This window comes from Hyperolius riggenbachi, chromosome 6, assembly GCF_040937935.1.
Source record: "Hyperolius riggenbachi isolate aHypRig1 chromosome 6, aHypRig1.pri, whole genome shotgun sequence".
Taxonomy (NCBI): Eukaryota; Metazoa; Chordata; class Amphibia; order Anura; family Hyperoliidae; genus Hyperolius; species Hyperolius riggenbachi.
In genome coordinates this window covers 16,897,084-16,918,089 of record NC_090651.1, presented here as the reverse complement: position 1 = coordinate 16,918,089, position 21,006 = coordinate 16,897,084, and the positions used below count along the sequence as shown (strand labels likewise).

The 21,006-nt window shown below is 43.1% G+C and overlaps 1 protein-coding gene across 5 annotated transcripts in view; it reads right to left on the bottom strand.

Annotated features, from left to right (window-relative positions):
- TP73 (tumor protein p73) overlaps window positions 1-21,006 on the bottom strand; it is a 219,074-nt gene that overhangs the window by 189,237 nt on the left and 8,831 nt on the right. Inside the window, exon 1 of one of the 5 annotated variants that reach the window (XM_068238921.1) lies at window positions 5,200-5,236. The exons of the other annotated variants lie outside the window; for them this stretch is intronic. The gene's annotated coding sequence lies outside the window, so the exon portion shown is untranslated. Of the gene's footprint in view, window positions 1-5,199; window positions 5,237-21,006 lie in introns of those variants that run through there. 5 annotated transcript variants of the gene reach the window in all.

The window sequence follows — 21,006 nt, the reverse complement described above, 5'->3', positions numbered from 1 at the left end:
TTCACAGAAGAATACAGCACAAAGTGTGCTTTGTTGCAAGTGTACCTAAGAGGTCCCCTCCGTTGCGCCGCTGTCAACCCCATTTAAAGGGACACTATCGATTAACATGTTTATTTCAATTGAGATAGAAAATGTTTGGGAAGGGCTGCTAAGTACTGGCGTATACATTTCACTGCTTATCTATTTGATTACTGTTATCTAATTCCTTTCACATTTTTCTGACTGCAATTCTGATGGCAGACTCAGCCATGAGGGGAGAGGGTAATTCCCTCACAGTGTATCTGTTAAGGCCCGGTTCACATTAGCATTCCCTGTCCGGAGTTTCCTGATCTGATCCGGACCGTATACTGTACAAACAGAACGTACGTTCCGCATAGCAATGCAAAGTCTATGCGGACAGTCACACGTGTCTGTTCCGTACAGTACGGAGCCAGACCGGATCCGGACTCCGGCCACTTTTCCAACATGCGCTATTTTTTGGGTCTGGATCTCCGGCCCACGCACCCGGACCGGAGCCGGACCTGAGCCTGACAGCACCATCCAACACAGAAACCAATAGGAAACGGAAGGCACAGAACACACTGCCTACAAAAACCTGACGTTCTACCCCACTTCCTATGCGTATCCAAGCGGCCATTTCGGATGGGGACACATGGGCCAAGCATGTCTGGAGTGGAGCAGCAGTGACAGACGTGCTGGAGCTGTTTGGCAGAATGTCAGAGGTGGAGGTGAGGAGAAACCTGATTCTACAGGTGCACCTTCTGCTGACCCCAACATTTTTTTATTTAAATTTAACTATTTTTTGCCCACGGATCCGGATGGCAGCCTGATGCATGCCTGATACAAACGGACCGGATCTGGATCGGAACCGTACGGTTCTGATCAGGATCAGGTCCTGCTCCGATCAGGATCCAGTCCGTTTACTTGCCAAAACGCAAGTGTGAACGGGGCCTAACTCTATGAGCCTGATTCACAAAGCGGTGCAAAGTGTTTGCACGCCAGTGAAAAGCCCTTTATCACGCCTAAACTCAGTTTAGGCATGATAAGAAGAAACTTGCGCGAATTTTGCGCGCGCAATCGCGCGGCGCGCGGTGCAGTGCGCGCGATGCACCCATTAAACCCTATGGGCGCTGCGCGCGGAGTTGCGCGATTGCGCACGGGACTTTGCGCGCGATAAAGAGCACAAATCGGTGCTAACTCAGCGGTGCAAAGCTTATCACGCCTAAAGTCTTTTAGGCGTGATAACTGAGTTATCACCGCTTTGTGAATCAGGCCCTATGTGTGCAGAGAGCTCAGTCAGAGACAGGCAGGGCTTTCTCACAGAGAGCAGAGGAAATGTATCTTATGTGCAACATAAACATTTGTAATTGTGTGTGTGAAACCTGATACTTGTTTTCAAATAATCTGCTTCAATAATACACTGTTCTTAGCATGTCAGACTGCAGAGATTTATACAGATTCACCTCTGCAAATGAGACATTCCAAACGTAACTAAAATATATACACAATGAATTAAAGCTTTTGCTTCTGATATTTAACATGAAAAGTAGGAAAATGTTAACACAGCTACTTAGACATTATTTGTATATTGTCATTTTAGAACACTTGGGTATTGATAGTATTCCTTTAAGTCCACAACCCAGCTCAGTTGCAGACTACTATGCATGCGCAGTCCTGTCCATGCGCCTCCTTGATCGCACATCTGTGCCCAGAAGCATTCTGCATTTTGTGAGACATTATTGCGCTTGCACAGGACGCTCCCGGCCACAGGACAGCAATGGTGGAGTCGCGCTGCCCACAACAGGACATGCGCAAAGGCCTTCAATCCAGCTGGATGAATGAAGGGGGAACAGATGGACCACGGATGGCTGGAGGAAACCCCAGGCAAGTAAAAATCCCATCCCCGTTCCCATCCTCTTAGGTTTACTTTAACGCACATGTTCTGGGGTACTGCACTGCATGTATCGCGCTATGGCAACAGCACTGCTAAAGGCCCACACCCACCACGGGATTTTACCGACAATTTTTTACGATGATCGTTTCCGCAATCTTGTGACTTGGGTACAAGCGCGGGATGACGCAAATGATGTTAAGTGACACAAAGCGATATCGACCTTCACGGTGGATTGGATTTGTAAAATCCTTGACGACTCCGCGCAAAGTACCACAATCGCTTGAGTTTCCGTTCGTGCCCATCGCATGACATGGTATCTACCCGCCGGCCGGAAGATGGATCGTGAAACGCTCGACGTCGCGGGGACATCGCTGGATCCATCTTCCTCCATCGGGTGGGGAGTATTTAACGCCTCAATGTGAACATAGGAGTACAATGTAATTATATAGTGTTACCATTGAGATTACATTGTGCGGTGCATCACAATGCCCACCGTAGCTTAAAATGGATTGTAGAAAGCCAGTTACAAAAAAAACTGTATTTTCTATGCGTCTCTCAACTACTGCAGATGCACCTTCAATGCAAGAATCTGCAGAAACAGCCCCATAGAGGTGTGATGAAAGCCCCAATATAACACCCATGATATGAAATTGTGAGAAAATGGAGAATGTTTCTATTTACTGTCACCAGCAGAATAATCACAACAACAACAATATAACAATAAAGTCTCCATACAAGCATTGGATTTTTGCAGAATTCACAACAACACCACAACCTGCACAATGCTACACATCTCTGTAGCCTGGAAACCTGGATGTGACCCTGGAGGCATCAGCCCACCTGCCCAGATTCTGCCCACCAACTGGACCAGAACCTGCTAACTGCTGCCACCCCCTCCATCAGCCGCTTACCATACACAGCTGAGGGGAGTTCTGATGGGGGATATCATCATGTCTCCCTTCTACTGCAGATCCACCACAACTGACATACAATGTGCTGTGCATACAGTATGGTACCACTAGCCTTGTGTAAAACGACACACAGAGACACAACTGTGACACAATACACAGATACACAGCTATGACACCACAACACAGAGACACAGCTATGAAATAACAACAAAGAGACACAACTGTGACACACAGACACAACTGTGACACAATACACACAGACTATGACACCACAACTGCAACAACACAGACACAACTGTGACACTACAACACACAGAGACAACTGTGACACTACAACACACAGAGACAACTGTGACACTACAACACACAGACACAACTGTGACACTACAACACACAGAGACAACTGTCTGTGACAATACACACAGAGACAGAACTATGACAACACAACTGCAACACAGACACAACTGCGACAACACAAAGACACAACTATGACACCACAACACAGAGATGTGACATTACAACACAGAGACATAACTGTGACCACTACACAGAAACACACAACTGTGACACCACAACACACCCAGACACAACTGTGACACCACAACGCAGACACACAACTATGACACAACTGCGACACCACAACACAGAGACAGCTATGAAACTACACAGAGACACAACTGTTACACTACAACACACAGACACAGCTATATTACCACAACACGCAGAGCAAATAACACCACAAGACAGAGACACAACTATGACACCAAAACATACAGAGACGCAGCTATGAAACTGCAACACACAGAGACACAACTGTGACACCACAAGACAGAGCAAATAACACTACAAGACAGAGACACAACTATGACACCAAAACATACAGAGACGCAGCTATGAAACTGCAACACACAGAGACACAACTGTGACACCACAACACACAGAGACTCAATTGTGACACAATACACACAGGGACACAACTGTAACACCACAACATAGAGACACAACTGTCACACTACAACACATAAAGACAGAACTATCACACTACCACACACAGAGACACAACCAAGTCAACACAGAGAGACAGCTATATGACACAATACACACAAAGACACAACTATAACACTACAATGCACAGACACATAGTTATGTCACTACAACACACAGAGACAAAGTAGCAGCAACACAGAGAGACACAGCTATGACACCAGAACACACAGACACAGCTAAAAAAAACACAACACAAAGAGACATAGCTACCACACCACAACACACTGATACAGCTACAACACATAGATATACAGTTACAACACAGAGACACAAGACATTAAGACAGCTATATGACACAATACACACAAAGACACAACTAGAACACACAGAGACAAAGCTACAACACAGACACAGCTATGACACTACAACACACAGAGACACAGCTACAAAATAACAACACAAAGAGACATAGCTACAAAACCACAACACAGGGTGATACAGTTACAACACAGATATACAGTTATCACACTACAACGCAGAGAGACACAACTATGTCACCACAACACACAAAGACAGCTACAACACACAGAGATACTGGAAGTGACACTAAAACACACAGTGACGCAGCTACAGCACACAGAGGCACAGCTACAACACACAATGACACAGCTACAGAGACACAGCTACAACACACAGAGACACAACAACACAGAGACACAGCTACAACACACAGAGACACAACAACACAGAGACATAGCTACAACACACAGAGGCACAGCTACAACACACAATGACACAGCTACAGAGACACAGCTACAACACAGAGACACAACAACACAGAGACACAGCTACAACACACAGAGACACAACAACACAGAGACACAGCTACAACACACAGAGATACAACAACACAGAGACATAGCTACAACACACAGAGACACAGCTACAACACACAGAGACACCACTTTGACACAACAACACAGAGACATAGCAACAAAACACACAGAGACACATCTACAACACACAGTGACACAGCTACAGAGACACAGCTACAACACACAGAGACACAGCTACAACACACAGTGACACAGCTACAGAGACACAACTACAACACACAGAGACACATCTACAACACACAGTGACACAGCTACAGAGACACATCTACAACACACAGTGACACAGCTACAGAGACACAGCTACAACACACAGAGACACAGCTACAACACACAGTGACACAGCTACAGAGACTCAACTACAACACACAGAGACACATCTACAACACACAGAGACACATCCACAACACACAGAGACACAGCTACAAAACCACTACACAGAGCTACTGGCAGCGACAAGCTGACACCGCAACATGCAGAGATACTGGCAGTGAAAGTGAAGCTAAGGACTTACCGGAGCTCCCAGTCTGTCTGGAGGGTGCCCTGCACTGCGCTGTGTCTGATCAGTTTCACTGGCATGAAAGTGGCTTGTTGTGGTGTCACCTCCAGTCCTGAACGAGTCCCCCTCCTCAGTGGCAGCACACTGTCCCCTCTGCCAGGCTGCAGTGACGAGGTGACACCTGTCTGCTGCTGTGCTGTGCGCTCCTGGCTGGTGGGTGGGAGTGATTGCTCGGATTACAGGGCTGAGACAAGGGACTGCGGGTGACAGATCTGCCAGGAGGGGGGAGGAGGGGGCATCGGGCGCCTCTCTGCCCCAGCCAGGCGGGAAACAGCCAGAGTGCTGACTGCACTGCCTATCCCCAGACAGCCGGACTGCAGGGGACCAGCCAGCCAGTGATCCCAGGAGGACACAGATTCCCTGTATTCCTCACAGTGAGTGCTGGAACTGCTGGGTGACAATACACAGGGGGCCCTAACTGCCTGCCAGGCGACTGACTGTGCCCCCCAATAATGATACTCACCTGCGCTGGAGCCCCCCAACCACTCCTGGGGCTCTGAAGTCAATACTCCATTCTCAGTTCTATGGCCAGTGGATATGAGAGGGTTAATAGACTGATACATATGGCAAACTGTTATATTGACGCTTCTTGGGTGCCCATACACTCATCGATTTTCTCATTCCATTGTTTGCAGATTCGATGTATCTGCTGGTGGTAATCGATTAGCCAAAGTGCAGATCAATTGATTTTTGATTGATCTTGTCAAAAAAATCGATTGAAAGTATCCACTGACAGGATGAAGAATGTAACGATCTACTGGAAATCGATGTACAGCGTATGGTTGGAATCCATTCTTTTCAGGAAGAAATCATTTGTTTTGGGAACATTGGGTGGAAATCTATAAGTGTATGGCCAACTTTACATGAATTAAAATAGTCAATTTCTCATGGGTGATGAATAGAAGGAGTCTACTTTCTGTCTGTCCATTGTCTCCAAACGGTTTTTTGATGTTAGTATTACAAACTATAAAAAGTTAGTATAGCACATTCCTGATATAGATCTTTATAATAGAATTATATTTCGTTTTCGTGTTTGTCTTTGTGTGCGATTTTGTATAGTACAGCCTTAAAATATATTACAGCTATAGAATATTACAATTTCTACGTTAAATATTACACGTTGCTGGCATGATAGTACAGTATATTTACACACCCTAATTATAAATAACAGACTATTACACGTTGCTGGTATGACATACATATAATAATATAGGATGTAACACATTTGCTGGTATGACAGTACAGTAGATTAGCACACTGAAATATAAAATTATAGAATATAACACGTTGATGGTATAATAGTACAGTATATTTGTACAACCTAAATATAAATAATATAGACCTAATACACGTTGCTGGTATGATAGTACAGTATATTTTCACATCCTAAATATAAACAATATAGACGATTAGACGTTGCTGGTATGATATAAATATACTAATATAGAATATAACACATTTGCTGGTATGACAGTACAGTAGATTAGCACATTGAAATATAATAATATAGATAAACGATCTGCTACTTATCGAACCATTTTACTACAATGGTGTAATATTTAATATATCCTTTTTATTTAGCTTTGTAGATTTCTTTCCATTTCAATATTACTGTGCGTGCAGCATACTGATAATAATAATAATAACAATACAAAATCATGTTTACATTTCAAATATATCACAACATATACTACTGCATTGTGCACATAAAATAGTGATGGCTGTATTGATAGAAATAGATAGATAGATATATATTTTTTTTTCACAGTGTATGTTTATTTGCTGACGGTCGGAACAGATGAAAGAGGAGGAATATTTGGTAAGCAGGGCAGCAGTAGCTGGTATGTTTTTGTCCCTCTCTTGCTTGTTGCATTCAGTATATTTTTTGTCAGGCAGAAAGCGATGTGTTTATTTGTAAAACATTTGTTGCGTTTCATAAATAAACACTTTGTTACATTGTTGTCAGTCATAAACAAACATTTTGTTACATTGTTGTCAGTCTGTGACGTTCCCGGGGAGGCACTGGGCGTGGCACTGTTTGACACAAGTGACACTAATGCCATGGCAGCGGTCATGACGTCTGAGGTCAGTTCATGTAATATATCCTTAACATGGTTTGATAATGATTGTTTGTGCGTGCCACACATGCATAGATTTTTATTGTGGTCTTTTATATGTGATTGACAATCAACATAATGGTGGCCACTAATAATACAATTTACTGAACGATAATTTTTATGAAAGATTCTTTGTATGAATAATGGTAAATGATTGCTTGGGATCACTAGTGGACAAAATTCTCCTAACTAATGGTGCCCATTAAAGGACACCTGAAGCGAAAATAAACTAATGAAATACACAATTGTATCTATCTTCCTTCTCCTAAAAATGACTTTTTAAGATATTCCGCAGTTTTATTTTATGTTTAAATCTACTTTGTAAGTTTTAACTGTTTTATTGTGCTTGGATGACACATTCATTGAAGTATGCCAGAGCTAAAATATATGACCTATTGACCATTTTTATCTCTTTCTTGCTCTCAGAAGCCATTTTCTGCTAGGAAAGTGTTTTATAGTTGGAATTTCTTATCAGTGAGGGTCACACTGTAGTTACTTGTCTGAGTCAGTACTGAGTCAGCCACTTACATACCTGATATTTAACTCTTTAAGGGCTGGTTCAGACGGACGTCTGCGTGGCGTCGCGTCTGGGGGCGTTGCGGCAGCTGCGCGGTCAGGCTTTCAGTAGCCTTCGGTCGCGTTCCGATGCGGCCGCGTTTTTTTTTCCCCTAGGGGAACATTAGCCGTCGCGGTTGGCCGCTCCCTGGAAGCGACATGTTGCTTCCAGGGGCAGCTCGAACGCTCGTGAAAATCGGGACCCGAACGCCGCGTTCGGGTAAAAGCGCGCAAAAGCTCGGTGTAAACGCGACGTTCCGAACGCTTGCCGTAAACGCTCCGCAACCGTCCGTCTGAACCAGCCCTCAGGCAGAGAAAGAAAAAAAGGAACACAGCATAGTTATTAGTGTGCTAGGCACTGTACATACCCATGTCTATCTCATCATGTCACATGTCACCCTGGGGTATCCTTTAATGATCCAACCTTTTTCATCCAATCTTACCATTTCTATCTAACAGAAGGGAACTGCCTAAATTATCAATTCAATATATTCATTCAATTTACCCTTATACTACATAGATTAGGTAAGATTGGATGAAAAAGATTGGATCATTAATGGCCACCTTAATACAATCATATTAATGAAATCAGTCTGAAAAACGGATCAATTTAATTAATCTGATTGGATTGGTTAGGAGAGTTTTGTCCATTAGTGATCCAAAACAATCATTTACGATCATTCATACAAAGAATCGTTGATAAACGATTGTTCAGTAAATTGTATTGTTAGTGGCCACCTTAATCATGGAACTGTTATCGTCCTACATTTTGTGGTTTGAAATATATATATCTCATGGTTTGCAATATATACTACAAAAGATAACAAGGCTACTTTCACACCGTGTGCTTGATTCACTGAACTATGATAACATATCACGGCCGCGCTAGCGTTTTCACGTTTTGTGCAATCGCAAATGAAATTCGCGAGAATGCGCGCAATAATGCAAAAACGCTATCATGGCCGTGATATGAGTTATCACTTAGTGAATCAGCCTCGTGTGCAATGCATTGCGCATGTGCTAAAAATGCAATGCATTGCAACAAAGAACTTTCATTGAAATAAACATAAAGCATAGGATGTGATGTGAATATATGTTTGGCAATGATGTCTGGTGCTTATGTCTCCAATCAGAAGAACGGTTCTCGTAATGCTGGAAAGGTGTGTATGACACATCATTGGAATTTTATACGCACGCCCTACGCTCCATCAATGCATGTACCTACGTTCACAGTGCTCATTGTGTATCCTGTGACAGCAGGAACACCAGGACACACGTTATACTCGCATTGCGTCACGTACAGTGAAGCATACAGTCAATGAAAAGCATGTTTCACTCTTACTGTTACAGCAAACTTGAACTCAGAACTTCCTCTCTGCTCTAAAATATAAGCAACAGCATAATAACCTTTAAAGAAAACTATTCATTTGTTACAGCTGATACAAATCCTGCAATAATCCGCAGTGTGTCTACTTCCTGCTTTCATGGAGGCAGACATAGGGTTAACATCCTATGTTTACAAATTAGCAGCTCTGCCATGGCAGAGAAGATTCCTGAACTAACACAGCTGAAAGATCAAATTACAGTGGTGATAAGTCACAGATGAGGGGGAATTAGACAGGCTAAACTCTCTAAATACATACAGGGTGCATTTCTCTTTGTTTTCCTTCTGTCCTGTGCAAGAGTTCAGGTACACTTTCAAGGAAACCTAAAGTGAGAGGCAAGTGGTGGTGGCGGCCATATTTGTGTCCTTTTGAACAATACCAGTTACCTGGCTGTCCTGCTGATCATTTTGGCTGCAGTAGAGTCTGCGTGTTGGACAGCTTTGTACTGCGCATGTGCGGGCATGCTCTCTTGTGCACTCGCACATGCGCAGTATGGAGCTGCTCGTCTTCTGGAGCACTCGGGCTCCCAAAGACTTCTGAAGCTGCCCCCGCAGCGGAAGAGAGCAGTATCTGACCCATCGGTCGGAGCCAGCGCAGGAACAAGCGGACCGCGAGAGGACCAGGGAGGCTCTATAGGACCCAGAGCCTTCCCTCTACTTAGGTATCTTTTTTTTTTTTCACTTCAGACTCATTTTAAAGGATACCGGAGGTGAATTACTGTGTAGGATTTGAGGCTATAGAGATGTGGACTCTGGAACTTGAAAACAATTAGAAATAGCCTATTAGCCCTTTCCTGACTCGTGAGCAGCCACAATGCACAGCCGCAGGTCTTCACTGAGCTCCTTTGTCTAAACGTGGGTACACACATCAGACCATAGTCTTTGGAAAATGAAAGATCACAGACCAATTTTACCCCCGTCCATGTAGTATGAGAGCCATACCTACACAGTCTATTCTATGGAGCTGAACTCCCCATCAGACAGAAATCTTACCCCCTTCCATGTAGTATGAGAGCCACACCTACACAGTCTATTCTATTGAGCTGAACTCCCTATCAGACAGAAATCTTTTCAAGATGCTGCACACACAGATGCCGTAGGGCCCGTTTCCACTACTGCGGAAAACGAGCCGAATTCGTAGAGTTTCCCTGCAGTTGAACCACGCGGGGAAACGCCATAGCAAACTATGGCGCCGCCGGCCGAATCGCTTACCTTAGCGATTCGGCCGACATTGCCATCAGTTTCTGTGCGAGAGGCTACGAATCCCATAGCGGTGCATGGCACGGCTTCTGGAATTCGTCAGCGTTCCCGCTGACCAGGAAGTGCCGCCGCGCGTCTCGCAGCCGCGCGCGTTGGCCAAGGGAAACGGGCCCGTACACATGCAACAGATCAGTATCTGCAAAAGATCTGTCCCTGCAAAAGATCCGTTCCTGCAAAATGCATTTATAGTCTATGATATCTGCAGATCATCATACACACCTGGTTTAACTGACATTCATCTGCATATCTGACAATCCTCTGCAGATCCAAAGATCCATCCTGGTGGATCTGATCTGCAGATGAATGTCTGTTAAACAAGGTGTGTATGATGATCTGCAGATATCATAGACTATGAATGCATTTTTCAGGAACGGATCTTTGGCAGGAACAGATCTTTTGCAGATACTGATCTTTTGTGTCTGTACAGCATCTGTGTGTGCAGCATCTTCTTGCAAAGAGTTTTATCTGATGGGGAGTTCAGCTCAATAGAATAGAGCAGCCTTTCTCAACCTTTTTACCTTGGAGGAAACCTGTAAATAACTTTTGGATCTCAAGGAACCCCTGCAAACAATTTTTTGGTCTCGAGGAACCCCTGCATTTATTTTTCAGGAAGCAGGGTTATAAAGTAGGTTAGGCTGCTAATTTCACTATCTCCTATTACACTGCCACTCATCACACTGTCTCCTGACCCCCCAAATTTAGTGCTTCTTGTTACAGTACTACCTATTATAGTGAGCTCTATTATACTTCCCCCACGATGGGGGAAAATGCCAGGGAACCCCTGCAGAGTCTTCAAGGAACCCTGGTTGAGAAAGCCTGGAATAGACTGTGTAGGTATGGCTCTCATACTACATGGAATGGGGTAAAATTGGTCTGTGATCTTTCATTTTCCAAAGTGCTGCAGAAGATGTCAGTGCTGTATAAATACTAAATAACAATAATATATTACCAGTTAAATATCTTTCTAAATATAACCATCTAAATAACTCCCCATATATAACTAGCTAACATTTTTGACATCAATAATCAGATAAATATCTTTTTATATATAACTAGCTATGCATTTTATTATATGTAACAAGCTAAATATCTTTGTATCTATAACCAGTTAAACATCTTCCCATATATAACCAGACACATATCTTCCCATATATAACAAGGTAAATATCTTTGCATATATAACCAGCTAAATATCTTCCCATATATAGCCAGCTAAATATCTTCCCATTTATAACAAGCTAAATATCTTCATATATATAACCAGCGAAATATCTTCCCAAATATAACCAGCTAAATATCTTCCCATATATAACCAGCTAAATATCTTCCCATATATAACAAGCTAAATATCTTCCCATATATAACCAGACACATATCTTCCCATATATAACAAGGTAAATATCTTCCCATATATAACCAGCTATAACATCTTCCCATATATAACCAGCTAAATATCTTACCATATATAACCAGCTAAATATATTCCCATTTATAACAAGCTAAATATCTTCCCATATATAACCAGCTAAATATCTTCCCATATAACCAGCTAAATATCTTCCCATACATAACCAGATATCTATCTTACCATATATATCCAGATAAATATCTTCCCATATATAACCAGATAAATATTCTCCCATATATAACCAGATAAATATCCTCCCATATATAACCAGATAAATATCCTCCCATATATAACCAGATAAATATCCTCCCATATATAACCAGCTAAATATCTTCGTATATATAACCAGCTAAATCTCTTCCCATATATAGCCAGCTAAATATCTTCCCACTATAACCAGATATATATCTTCCCATATATAACCAGCTAAATATCTTCCCATACATAGCCAGACAAATATCTTCCCATATATAACCAGCTACATATCCCATATATAACCAGCTACATATCTTCTAAAATATAAACAACTAAATATCTTCCTAAATATAACCAGCTAAATATATTCCCATATATAACAAGCTAAATATCTTCTCATATATAACCAGCTAAATATCTTCCAAAATATAACCAGCTAAATATCCCATATATAACCAGCTAAATCTCTTCCCACTATAACCAGATATATATTCCCATATATAACCAGCTAAATCTCTTCCCATACATAACCAGATATATATTCCCATATATATCCAGATAAATATCTTCACATATATAACCAGATAAATATCCTCCCATATATAACCAGCTAAATATCTTCCCATATATAACCAGCTAAATATCTTCCCATATATAACCAGACATATATCTTCCCATATATAACCAGCTAAATATCTTCCCATATTTCGCCAGCTAAATATCTTCCCATATATAGCCAGCTAAATATCTTCCCCTATATAACCAGACAAATATCTTCCCATATATAACCAGACATATATCTTCCCATATATAACCAGACAAATATCCCATATAAAACCAGCTAAATAGCTTCCAAAATATAACCAGCTAAATATCTTCTCATATATAACCAGCTAAATATCTTCTCATATATAACCAGCTATAATATCTTCCCATATATAACCAGCTAAATATCTTCCTATATATAACCAGCTAAATATCTTCCCATATATAACCAGCTAAATATCTTCCCATATATAACCAGCTAAATATCTTCCTATATACTGTATAACCAGCTAAATATCCTCCCTTATATAACCAGCTAAATATCTTCCTATATACTGTATAACCAGCTAAATATCCTCCCTTATATAACCAGCTAAATATCTTCCTATATACTGTATAACCAGCTAAATATCCTCCCTTATATAACCAGCTAAATATCTTCCCCCAAATATAACCAGATCAATATCTCCCCATATACAACCAGCTAAATATCTTCCCATATATAACCAGCTAAATGGCTCCAATGTTCTCAAACTGATTCCAGTTGGGTTGGGTTATTTATTACTCAATCACTGACCCCTTATTATGACACTATTTTTTAACTATAATTAAATGTATTATTATTATTATTATGTGTATTTATGATTACTATAATTATCTCATTGCTATAATTATCGATTATATGAGAATGTCTGTTGTAATGGAAAGCTGTGTATTTTATTAGACCCCCATAGGCAGCCCCTGATCTATAGAAACACCGTATACAGCATCAGTTCCAGACAGACCATCTGCAAAGCCTGTGTTGTTTATAATAATATGCATTTAGTTGCCATTTCTGCTATCATTATATTGGCTCATCTCAATATAACTTTTATCATTAAGATTATTATTGTCATCATTACTCTCCAGTCATTTCAATTGTATCACCAGCATTGCTTTTGATATTTATCGCTCTACAACATGTTATTAGTTTACTATTTTTCCAGTAAGGTAAATGGACCAGTCCACATGTGATGACAAATGTAGGATGTCCAAAGCTACAAAGGTGCCTTCAAATGGACAATGCTGCCTACCAGCCAATGACCCATAGAAAATATGTGGGGTCCCCAGTAATGGCCACCTATTACCACTGAGGCTTCCACAGAAACATTTTAAGCGCTGCAGAATATGTTGGCGCTATATAAATGAAAAGTATAAATAATAATAACTATTGTGGAAAATTATAAAGTTTAAAATACATACATATAAATGTCCATTTCTCCCAGATTAATATGCACTATAAATAATTTTTTTCCCAAGGTTACTGTTGCTGACAGTGGGTATTAAAGATCTGACAGGTTTTGGACTAGTCCATCTCCTCGTGGAGATTCTCAGTTAATCCTGAATGATAGCTACTCAGTGCCAAAAAAAAGTGTGCAGCCAATGTAGTTGGCTGACATCTTTGTATAGATACTTTCCAGGGAGTGCCTTTATGAAGAGAGGTAATACTAAGAATCCCCAATGAGGAGATGGAGTAGTCCAAAATCTGTCAGTGTTTTACTACCTACTGTCAGTGACAGCATCATAAGAAAAAAGTACTTAATAGTGCATTTCAATATTTTGATGTTTGTATTTTAAATTTGCCAAATGTATGACATAGCGGTCCTTTAACATTATGATACAGTGTAATAACTGGCAGATAAGCCCCTCCCCTCATTACAGTGATGATTAATGTTACAGAGTACTTAGAAATGGTGCACTGGGATTGAGCAGTGATTATTAATGAGCTGTACATTTCCCTGCTTTGCTGCAGACAGCCTGTAACTGGCAACATCCAATCCCGCCTCGCTTCCCGCCTCTCTACCGGCTGCTGCACTTCCCGCCGCTGCGCCCGCCTCTCCGCTCTAACCACGCCCCCTGCCAGCCGAGCACGCGTCCTATCCCCGCCCCCTGCTTTGACTGGACAAACCCGCCTAACTGCCCGCCCCTAGGACTCTGCCTCCTCCACTCATCACCTCCCAATCTGCAGAGACGCTCTCTCCAACACCGCCCTTTTAACTGTCTATTATACACACACCGCTCCTCTGACCCCGCCTCCTCCACTCAACACCACCCAATCTGCGGAGACACTCTCTCTAACTCCGCCCTTTAACTGTCTATCATACACACACCGCCCCTCTGACCCCGCCTCCTCCTCATGTTTGCTGAAAGCACGCTGAGAAACTCCACCCTCCGCTGTGTGATAATGGGCAATTCTCCTCCAATGGCTTTAAGTAACTCCGCCCTCTTGCCTGTCAGTCACAGCTACCCGCCCCTCAGGCACCGCCTCTTTCTCGCTAAACGTCGGCCCCGCCTCCCTATTGTGTATTCCTCCAGTGATTAGCAAACCGTCCCGCCCCATGGCAGATGGTCACGCGCCTAGCGTCATCCCGTAGCCGTGACGTGCTCCGCCCCGCGCTGGCAGATGGCTGCGGCTGGGGAGCTGTGAGGGGCTCATCATGAATTTTTCCGAAGCGTTCAAGCTGTCCAATCAGCTGAGCCGCTTCTCCCCCAACGGGAAGTATGTGGTGAGTGGCTGGGGAGAGGTGCCGTGTCTCCTAGCAACCAGGCAGGGCTGAGGGGATGGGTTGCCAGGGGCAACAGGCAGACCTTGTATGACACCCTCCATTCCTGATCCTTGTATGAGACCCCCTTCCTGTTCCCCTCTGTATGAGATGAGGCAGCTGTCTGTGTCTGAGGGCAGAGGGTGATGGAGGGCACCTGTTATAGCATGTGGGGAGCCCACCAGTCCTGATCTCCTGCTGTATGAGACCCACTTCCTGTTCCCCTCTGTATGAGATGAGGCAGCTGTCTGTGTGAGGGCAGGGGGTGATAGAGGGCACCTGTCATAGCATGTGGGGAGCCCACCTATCCTGATCTCCTGCTGTATGAGACCCACTTCCTGTCCCCCTCTGTATGAGATGAGGCATCTGTCTGTGTGAGGTCAGGGGGTGATAGAGCCCACCAGTCCTGATCTCCTGCCTGTCCTGCTGTATGAGACCCCCTTCCTGTTCCCCTCTGTATGAGACGAGGCAGCTGTCTGTGTCGGAGGGCACCTGTCATAGGATGTGGGGAGCCCACCAGTCCTGATCTTCTGCCAGTCCTGCTGTATGAGACCCACTTCCTGCGTCCCCCCCCCCCTCCCCATCCACTTCTGTGTGAGGGCAGGGGGTAATAGAGGGCACCTGTCACAGGATGTGGGGAGCCCACCATTCCTGATCGCCTGTCCTGCTGATCCTTGCGTGAGGCCCACTTCCTGTGCCCCTCTGCATGAGATGTGGCATCTGTCTGTTTGAGGGCAGAGGGTGATAGAGGGTACCTGTCACAGGAAGTAGGGAGCCCACCAGTCCTGATCTCCTGCCTGTCCTGCTGATATTTGTATGAGACCACCTTCCTGTGCCACCCTTCATCTGCTTCTGTGTGAGGGCAGGGGATGATAGAAGGCACCTGTCATAGGATGTGGGGAGCCTACCATTCCTGATCTCTTGCCTGTCCTGCTAGTCCTTGTATGAGACCCCCCCCCCCCCCCCCCCCATATTCATCTATCTGAGAGCAGAGGTTGATGGAGGGCACCTGTCATAAGATATGGGGAGCCTACCATTCCTGATCTCCTGCTAGCAGCGCTGATCTTCCAGCTGTCTGCTCTTGGGCCCCCATCGTAGACATTTTAGCTCTGATTTTAAAGGGAACCTAAACTGAGAAGGATATGGATTTTTCCTTTTAAAATAATACCAGTTTCCTGACTCTCCTGCTGATCCTGTGTCTCTAATACTTTTAGCCTCAGCCACTGAACAAGCACTGTTTTGCAGTGCTTTTACAGGAGTGCTGTATATATAGTCATGTTAGGGCTTACAATCTAATCCCTACCAAAGTCATATGTCCTCCATAGTCTAGGGCCAAATAGGTTAAAAGCTATTTCACTTATCTGTATGTTTTTGATATGTTGGAGAAACCCGGAGTGCCCCGGAGGAAACCCATGCAGACCTGGGGAGAACATACAAACTCCATGCTGATAGTGCATAGTATTTGACCTGGAGATCCAGCAGTGCAAGGCTAGAGTGTTATCTACTATGACACCGTGCCATCCCAATTTATGCTTGCACACCATGTGTCACCTGGCAACGCACTGCAGGCATTTAGCCATAGACACTGAACAGGCATTCAGATCATGTTTGACTCTTTTTGCCGCATGCTTGTTTCAGGTGGACAATTTAGACACTACTGATGCACAAAAGATCAGCAGGACAGCCAGGCAACTAGTATTGTTTAAAAGTAAAATAAATATGGCAGATTCCATATCCCTCTGAAGTGTTTATTATTATTATTGATTAATATAGCGCCAGCATTTTCCGTGGCGCTGTACGACGCAAACAGGGTATAACAATACAACCCCCCAGTATATTAATTTTTCACTTAGTTATGATTAAAAAGTGGATCCGAGATTTAAAACTAACTACAACAAGTAACTTGTCTATATATCTTATCTAAAGTTTAGATGGTTTACACAGCAAATCTAGCTGCAAACAGCTTTAATAGAATATGATTATTTCTTCCTGTGATACAATGACAGCAGCCATGTTGTTTGTAAACATTACACAGAGGCAGGCTTATCTGCATCTTGAGACATCAGCCTAATCCCCTCTCCTCCTCCCTCCTCCCCTCTGCCTCTGAAATCAATGGCTAGTAACACCTCCATCTCCTCCTGCCCAGACTGAGCTCCCATGAGCCCTTGCTACTACCAAGACTCTCTGAAAACCTGTGGGCGTGGCTTTTTTAGTTTATATAGGGAATTAGAGTATTAAAACAAAAACAAAAAAGTATTTGGCTTGAGGAATGCCCTATAAACAATAGGAAAGGAACACAATTATGCAATGTGTAAAAGTTCACCTCAGATCCACTTTAAAAACTCAGAAAAAAATGCTTTGGTCTGTACATCAAGAAATTGTCAATCTACTCTACACCATTCAATTTTCATATGACTTGATCAGAAAAATCCACCACTCTACATCTTCTTTTATCAAAAATGGCAAATTTGATAAGATTTATCGAATGAATGCAAAAAAACCTTTTCGATTTTTCTGTACAACCGATCCTATTTATCGCATTGGTGTAAAATTTGATCTTTTAATTGAATGGTGTGTGGCTGGGAATACACAATGAGATTTTTCAGCAGATTTACTGTCCGATCGATTTTCTGATCAATTTCTATTCACCTCCTGTGAGAAATCGATCAGAAAAACAATCAAAAATCAAAAGGCCTGTCGGAAATTATCTATCGAACCATCTATCTGCCAAAAAATCTCATGGTGTATTCCAAGCATTAGGCACCTATCTTCAGTATCTAAATTGGCAATAATTGTACCTCCATGTAGTATGAGGGGTAACAAATTTGTAATACTGTAAGCAGATTGTGTAGGTAAGCTTTCATAGTACATGCAAGTGGTAATATTGGCCAATCGGAATTGGATGTCTATGCCAGGCTTTGCATCTGTTGGCCACAGACTTAAAGAGAATCTGTATTGTTAAAATCGCACAAAAGTAAACATACCAGTGCGTTAGGGGACATCTCCTATTACCCTCTGACACAATTTTGCTGCTCCTCGCCGCATTAAAAGTGGTTAAAAACAGTTTTAAAAAGTTTGTTTATAAACAAACAAAATGGCCACCAAAACAGGAAGTAGGTTGATGTACAGCATGTCCACACATAGAAAATACATCCATACACAAGCAGGCTGTATACACCCTTCCTTTTGAATCTCAAGAGATCATTTGTGTGTTTCTTTCCCCCTGCAGTTCTCATGCACTGAAGTTTCAGGCTGCTCTTTTCTTCCTGCAAATAGCTTTGCCCTTGTCTGTAATTCTTCACTATGTGAAAGCCCAGCCAGCTCAGAGGACGATTTATCCAGCTTGTAAAAGATAAGAGAGAAGAGAGAAGCTGCCCTAATCTAAATAACACACAGGCAGTGTGCATAGAGGGGCCTGGAAGGGGGAGTTCATAGCAGAACTTGGCAACCTTCCAGACACAGGCCGACAAGTCTGACAAGGGAAAGATAAGCTGATTTATTACAGAGACTGTCATAGTAGAAAGTGCTGCAGTAAGCCAGAACACATTAGAATAGCTTTTGGAACTTGTAGGATGATAAAAAACAGGATGCAATTTTTGTTACGGAGTCTCTTTAATGTATCGTCTGTTCCTGTGTTGTGCAGGCCTCCTGTGTGCAGTACCGGCTCATTATCCGTGATGTGGGCACGCTCCAGATCCTGCAACTCTACACCTGCTTGGACCAGATCCAGCATGTGGAATGGTCCTCCGACTCGCAGTTCATCCTCTGCGCCATGTACAAGAGAGGCATTGTACAGGTACGTCACCACCTGCGGCCCTGTAACCACTGAAACTACAAGAGCCGGCATGTGCTGTCCTGATTGGCTGCAGCATTAAAGCTCTAGATCAGCTGACTGTTTCGTAAAATGCATATAGTAAATTTACATTTACCATTGCAGGATCCAGAGCTTCTATATTATTAGTTTGGTTTTTTTTTATTATACCGCCTCAGGTACACGTTAAAGCCAGTCTCTAGTCAAAATGAATTTTACAAGTCTTAAAGAGAAATCGTGACCAAGATTTGAACTTTATCCCAATCAGTAGCTGATACCCCCTTTCACATGAGAAATCTTTTCCTTTTCTGTGGCGAAACCCCTCCCACAGTGTGATGTCAGGACCATGGTTCTGACATCACACTGGAAGCCTTGTTGCATTTTTGGAAATAGCTGTTTATAGCTGGTTCCAACTGCCAAAAAAGCATCTCCTTCTACTGACATCACCTGCCAGCAGTATAATGTCACCATCCGATAAATGTCAGAATGTAAATTAGGGAGAGGAAAGATTACACAATGGGTAAACACTGACTAAATCATTTATACATAATTATTGTACAAATGAAGCACTTTTTTATTACATTATTTTCACTGGAGCTCCTCTTTAACCACTTGATGACCCACCCTTTACCCCCCCCTTAAGCACCAGCGCTGTTTTAGCTGATCTGTGCTGGGTGGGCTGTGCAGCCCCCAGCACAGATCAGGGTGCAGGCAGAGCGACCAGATCGCCCCCCTTTTTTCCCCACTAGGGGGATGATGTGCTGGGGGGGTCTGATCGCTCCTGCCTGCCTGGGTGTTGCGGGGGGGCACCTCAAAGCCCCCCTCCGCGGCGAAATTCCCCTCCCTCTCCTCCCTCCCTTCCCCGGAGATCCGAGGCTGCACAGGAACGGATCTGTCCTGTGCAGCCTCTAACAGGCTCCTGCCTGTCATGTGACAGCAATCCCCGGCCGCTGATTGGCCGGGATTGCTGAACTGGTACAACGCTGCTACTGTTAGCAGCGTTGTATGAATGTAAACAAAGCGGATTATTTCCGCTTGTGTTTACATTTAGCCTGCGAGCCGCGATCGGCGGCCCGCAGGCTATTCACGGAGCCCCTCGCCGTGAATTGACAGGAAGCAGCCGCTCGCGCGAGCTTCCTGATTAATTAGCCTGCAGCCGGCGACACAGAACTGCGTCGCTGGTCCTGCAGCTGCCACTTTGCAGACGCGCGGTATGAGTGCGCGGTCGGCAAGTGGTTAAGGAGCCCAGTTTTGAGATGCTTTTTCCCTAAAATACCTTTACTCAAAAAAAATTTCAGAAAATTCATACACATTGAGTGTCTGTCATCTTTGTGGGTACCAAGCAGTGGTTTTGTGAGTTTTTGTTACTTATAATCTGTTTTGCATATGACCGGTTTTGTACAGTTGCATATGGCAGCCTATCAGACACAATAAAGTAGCAATTAAAGTGGACCCAAATTAAAAATACAAGATTTCAGAAATAAAATCTATTTTCTAAATTATAATAATAAATAGCAGCCTTTTTTCGGCTGCATGATGACAAATATAAAATATTTTACATTTATTGGAGGAACCCCTCCCTTACTTTGATATTGCCAGGACAGAATCTGGCAAACTGGTGGAGTAGGAGGTGTCCGGCAAAGGAGGAATTGCTAATGGCTGCCACCTGTATAACCCTAGTTATG